This window comes from Lepus europaeus, chromosome 13 (genome assembly GCF_033115175.1).
Source record: "Lepus europaeus isolate LE1 chromosome 13, mLepTim1.pri, whole genome shotgun sequence".
NCBI lineage: Eukaryota > Metazoa > Chordata > Mammalia > Lagomorpha > Leporidae > Lepus > Lepus europaeus.
Window position 1 is genome coordinate 90,098,904 of NC_084839.1, and position 6,140 is coordinate 90,105,043.

The 6,140-nt window shown below is 46.7% G+C and overlaps 1 long non-coding RNA gene and 1 other non-coding gene across 2 annotated transcripts; both read right to left on the reverse strand.

Moving 5' to 3' along the window:
- Window positions 1-225: 225 nt before the first annotated feature.
- On the reverse strand, window positions 226-3,389 carry LOC133772902 (uncharacterized). Its single transcript, XR_009867836.1, has 2 exons — window positions 1,262-3,389; window positions 226-781 (listed from the first exon to the last, which is right to left on the reverse strand). It is a non-coding gene; the product is annotated as an uncharacterized LOC133772902 (long non-coding RNA).
- Window positions 3,219-3,332, reverse strand: LOC133773099 (small nucleolar RNA SNORD89). Its single transcript, XR_009867884.1, has one exon. It is a non-coding gene; the product is annotated as a small nucleolar RNA SNORD89 (small nucleolar RNA).
- Window positions 3,390-6,140: the final 2,751 nt, after the last annotated feature.

Sequence of the window (6,140 nt, forward strand, 5' to 3'; positions counted from 1 at the left end):
GTCTTGCGAGCATGGGAGCTGAAACAAGGCAAAGCAGCCCCTTGTGCAGCCTCAGGAACGTGGGCACTGGGGGACTCCCGATTCCTCACTGCTTGGTGCCCGTGAGGACTGAGCTCACTTTTGGTGAGTGGGCGCAGTCTTATATATGGATTGCAAACAGAGTCAAGGTCACAGACTGTTTCGTTGAAAAATAAAAGATCTTCAAATTAAACATCCTACAAAGAATAGTAGTTGTACAGTGTTTATTACAACACTACCAAATGGCTCTTGATTAAACATGTTTAGGAGACTGTCTCCCTACAGTAAAACAAACTGTAATCCTGGGACTCTTAACTGCAATCCATTTTTTTTCTTTTTTTTTGACAGGCAGAGTGGACAGTGAGAGAGACAGACAGAAAGGTCTTCCTTTTCCGTTGCTTCACCCTCCAATGGCCACTGTGGCCGGCGCACCACGCTGATCCAAAGGCAGGAGCCAGGTGCTTCTTCCTGGTCTCCCATGTGGGTGCAGGGCCCAAGCACTTGGGCCATCCTCCACTGCAGTCGTGGGCCACAGCAGAGAGCTGGCCTGGAAGAGGGGCAACCGGGACAGAATCCAGCGCCCTGACCGGGACTAGAACCCAGTGTGCCGGCGCCACAGGCGGAGGATTAGTCTATTGAGCCTCGGCACCGGCCTGCAATCCATTTTTAATTACAATTAAATGAGTTCAATTTAGCTTTTTTAGCACCTTGAATTCTCAGGCTTTTCTAGTTCCAACTTCTAGCTTTAGTATCTTCAAATGACCTGTTAAAAAGAAGGCAGCAGTAAGTTACGTCTTATTGTTGGTGTTGTTGAAATATAGCTGGCTTCAGGGTTGGTGCTGTGACGCAGCGGGTTAAAGGCCTGGCCTGAAGCACCAGCATCCCATATGGGCGCCGGTTCTAGTCCCGGCTGCTCCACTTCTGATCCAGCTCTCTGCTATGGCCTGGAAAAGCAGTGGAAGATGGCCCAAGTCCTTGGGTCCCGGCACCCACAGGGGAGACCCGAAAGAGGCTCCTGGCTCCTGGCTTTGGGTTGGCCCAGTTCCGGCCATTGTTGCCATTTGGGGAGTGAGCCAGTGGAAGGAGGATACTCTGCCTCTCTAACTCTGCCTTTCAAACAAATCTCTTAAAAAAATTCAACTATTTCAAATCTCTTAGTATCCATTTAAGCAACTTTACAGAAACAGTATTGTACAATTTTTATTATACAGCACACATTCAAACCTAATTTTAAGTAACTTACTGTTTTGTGCATTGTTTTGAAGATTTATTTTATCTGATAGGCAGTTAGAGAGAGGCAGGGCACAGGGGTCCTTCCATCTGCTGGTTCACTCCTCAGATGGCAGCATCAGCCAGAACTGCACCGATCCGAAGCCAGGAGCTTCTTCCAGGTCTCCTATGTGGGGGCAGGTGCCCAAGGTCTTGGGCCATCCTCTACTGCTTTCCCAGGCCATAGCAGAGAGCTGGACTGGAAGTGGAGCAGCAGGGACTTGAACCATCATTGTATGGGATGCTAGCACTGCAACTGGCGGCTTTACCTTCTACGATACAGCACCGGCCCATGTTCTGTGCATTTTTAATGATTAGCATTCCTAAGAAATGGATCATGTATGTATCTACTTTAAAGTCTATTTTGATATCCTCTTAGCATTGTAAAGGTTCTGGAAAATTATTGTATAGGAAGAACATTTTACTATTTATTAAAATTCCAGTCTCCTACACCTAGTAAGGCGTTTTGCTGATTGTATATCCTGTATTTGAAAGGGGGTGGGAGGGAGGTGGCACAGGGAGATCTCTGATCCCCTGGTTCACTCATGGAATACTTGCTTGGGACAGCTAAGGCGGGGCCATTTTGAAGCCAAAGCTTGGGATTCAATCCAGGTCTCTCATATGGATAACAGGGAGCTAAGTACCTGACCCTCCGAGGGTGTTTGTCCATTAACAGGAAGGTGGAATAAAGAGTGAATCCGGACTCAAACCAAGGCACTGTGATAAGGGATGCAGGTGTCCCAAGTGCCATCTTTACCACTTTGCCAAAGTCCACCCATGTCTTTTCATGCAGTCACTACTGTTCTTAGCAGGAAATCCCTCACATGCTTCTCAAAAGCACTGGTACAGTCCTGGGCCTCACAGCTGTGCAGCTGGCCCACAGGAAGCTTGGTGTGGCCAGGTTTCTTACCAGCCCACGACAGAAGCACAACTCACTTCTCTGATACTGTAAACATTTATTTGCAGCGCAAATACTTTTTTCAGTTCACTATTTTATACTTGGCTATAGAAAGGTCAAGTCTCCAGCTGTCTGGCTCATCATGATACTACAGAAACTTAACTTTTAGAAGAGTAATCTTAAGTACTAGTATTTTTGCAAACTAAATGCTGACAAGTGCTTTTTTAGAACTTTTAAAAAGCCAAATTAGCTGGGAAAGGCGTAGGTGGCTTTTCTAATTAATTAGCTGTTGCAACACAGAAACAATATATTATACCACAAAACTAGTTTTGCTTTAAGCCAACATCCTGTGCTTTTAGTAGTAAGTTGCAAGGCAGGGTTTATGCTGGGTGGTGGAATCTACATTTGACTAACATGTAAGTTCCAGCCAGTAGCACATACACACTGACTTAATGTCAGCCTTTACTGAGCAATGCATTTTAATGTGGTCAAGAGACTGCTGCCAAATTTACTTCCCTTACTAGGGATTGGTCACACTGGCTGTTCCATCCACATGGGCACACAGGTACTCTTGAAGGTCTATTTTTCCAATCCAGTAGCCTTTGTTTAGGTGAGCACACCTCAAAGAACACAGGGAGGTGCTTACTACTTGTTCAAGCCCCAGTGTTTTCCAAGGGTCACTGACTTTTTTTGTTTTTTAATATTAGCGTGGCAGGTGTTTGGCTATGCCCGGATTTGATTCCCAGCTCTGGCTCTTGACTCCAGCTTCCTGTAACGCACGGACCTGGGAAGCAGTGGTGGTGGCTTGAGTAATTGGGTTCCTGCTGCCATCTGGGAGACCTGAACTGCTGTTTCTGGCTCCTGTTTCTAGTCCAACCTTGGCTGCTGTGGGAATCTAGAGAGGGAGGCTGCGGGTGAGAGTGTGTACTCTGTCTCTCTGGTTAAAAAAATAACCTGGCTTTTCGGGAATGCCTTTGTTGGCCATGTCCCTTGGAAAGCTTTCCTAAAAGCACGAAGCTCCAATCCTGACGTTACTGAGGTCAGACTGCTGGTTCGCTTCGGGAGATTTTGTCATCGTGTGCCCACAGAGAGCCAACTGTTGACAGAGCCACTGCAATTCGGCCTTTTATTGTCATCATTCCTCAGTAGCTCAGGAAGCACTCTAGGAAGGCTGTACGCTCAGGATGTCTAAAAGCATGCAAAAACAAATGCTCACCTGCCCCACAGTGTCCGTGTTCACCCCTATCGGGCCCTTCGTGGTTTTCCGCTGGAAGCCCAGACTGCGAGTGAAGACAGGGAGGAGCCGAGAAGCACGACAGGCAGGCAGGGAACCACAGCGAGCCTCACTGCCCTGGATGCTCACCGCCGGCGCGGCCACCAACCGCCAAGTTAAAGACTATCAAAGGAGAAACGCTGATTACAAAGTCCTGAGAAGTCTTCTGCTGACTTCATTTTGCTACTCGTGTTTCTAGAGGAAATTATAGTCATTCCAGCCTCTTCTAATTTAGTGCTCAAACTTCTGAATTAAGGGAAGCTGTGACTGACAGCTGACGGACATCACACCTCTGTAATTAGCAAGTGGAACTATTAAGTGAAGCATTTCCACCTAGAAGGCGTCTCAGAAGTTAAAGAGCAAGCACTCCACGTGGTGCAGAATCAAGGATGCACTTTCCATTCTCACTGAAGAGCAGAGGGCAGATTTCAAAGACAACAGCTGCTATTATGGAAACCTGAGAAGCTCAAAGCAAGGCAAATCTATTTCCGAAGCTCCGCATATTGCATCTGCTCCTACAGTTTATTCTGGCAAAACTGTTTATACACTGAGTATTTTAGTAAATACCTTAAGAATAGCAAGTTTTATAAACCTCTTATCCTAGATAAGCTACAAGGATAAATTCTTATGATTTTAAAAATTGTTTGTCAATAAGCATTTGTCCTTGCTTATACAACAAACACAGTAACCAGTTTAAAAGCAACACAGGACTACAATTTCACATTCAAAAAATAACTGCCTCAGCTTCTTCACTTCCATCTCTTCAGTGAGGCAGCAAGGTGTGCATTTATTTAATCACTTTCTAAAACAGAGCAGGCTCCAAAAGCTTTATATAAGCCTGTTCCACTGACCTACAAATAAGAACAGCACGGGTGGGCATTTGGTACACTGGTTAAAACTGTTTCAGACACCCAAATCCCACATCAGAGTGCCTGGTTCAAGTCCCAGCTCTGCTCCTGATTTCAGCTCCCTGCTAAGGTGCATCTCTGGAGGTAGTAGGTGATGGTCCAAGTGCTTGGACCCCTGCCACCCACATGAGCGAGGCCCAGATTTAGTTTCCTGGCTCCTGGCTTCCACTGGCCCAGCCCTGGCTGTCCCAAGCATGTGTGGAGAGAACCAGAGGATGGAAGATCTCTGTCTCTGCCTTTGATCAAAAAAATAGAGGGGCCAGCGCTGTAGCACAGCAGTTAAGCCACGGACTGCTGTGCCGGCATCCCATATGGGCACTGGTTCCAGTGCTGGCTGCTCCATTTCCAATCCAGCTCTCTGCTATGGCCTGGGATAGCAGTAGAAGATGGCCAAGTCCTTGGGCCCCTGCACCTATTTGGCAGACCCAGAAGCAGCTCCTAGCTTCGGATCAGCTCAGCTCTGGACGTTGTGGCCAACTGGGGAGTAAACCAGCAGATGGAAGACCTCTCTCTGCCTCTGCCTCTCTAATAAATAAATTAATTTTTTAAGAAAATAGGAAACAAGAGCTAAAAAAAGTTGGGGCTGGTGGTGTGATATAGTGGGTGAAGCCACTACATCCCATTTGGGCACCAGCTCGAGTCCCGGCTGCTCCACTTCCAATCCAGCTCCCTGCTAATGCGCCTGGGAAAGCAGCAGCAGATGCCCCAAATCCTTGGCCCTCTGCACCCTCATGGGAGACTCTGGTTCCTGGCTTCGGATTGGTCCAGCTCTGGCTGTTTGGACCATTTGGAGAGTGAACTAGTGGATGGAAGATGTTTCTGTCTTCTCTCTCTCTCTCCCTCCCTGACACTGCCTTTCAAACAAATACATTTTTTTCAAATACATCTTTAAATGTTAAATGTCCATGGTAATTACAAAGGTGTGATTTCTCAACCAACAGTTATCAAATACACTTTAACTGAAAAGTTTGAACAGCAAATTATTAATAAAAGAGGGGCTGGCGCTGTGGCGTAGCGGATAAAGCCGCCGCCTACAGTGCCAGCATCCCATATGGGCACTGGTTCAAGCTCTGGCTGCTCCACTTCCAATCCAGCTCCCTACTATGGCCTGGGAAAGCAGAATAAGATGGCCCAAGTCCTTGGGCCTATGCACTGCGTGGGAGACCTGGAGGAAGCTCCTGGCTTTGGATCAGTGCAGCTCCAGCCATTGCAGTCATCTGGGGAGTGAGCCAGCAGATGGAAGACCTCTCTCTCTCTCTTCCTCTCCTTCTCTCTCTGTGTAACTGACTGTCAAATAAATAAATAAATCTTAAAAAAAAAAAAGGTAAAAGAGCCTGGAATAACTGTAATCTTATCTCTGGAAACAAACTTGTTTAAAAACTAAGCAAGAGGTGGCGCTTGGCACAGCAGTTAAAATATCAGCTGGGATCCCCAAATCCCATAGCACAGTGCCAGGTTCAGTGCCAAGTCTGCTCTGGTTCCAGCTTCCTGCTAATGTCTACTTTGGAAGGCAATGGTGATGGCTCAAGTAGTTGTGTCTCTACCATCCACAGGGAAGACCTGGGTTGAATTCCCAGCTCCTGGTCTTTGCCAGCCAGGCTGTTGCATGTATTTGGGGAGGGACCCAGCGGATGGGAACTCTGTTGTCTGTCTCCTGTGTGTTTCTCTGTCTCTAATAAAATTAGCTTTAAAAAAAAAAAGGCATCAAGAAAACTGGTTATTCTGTTCCAACAACAAAAATAAACTGTCATCTGTCACCTCTTAAATGTAAACA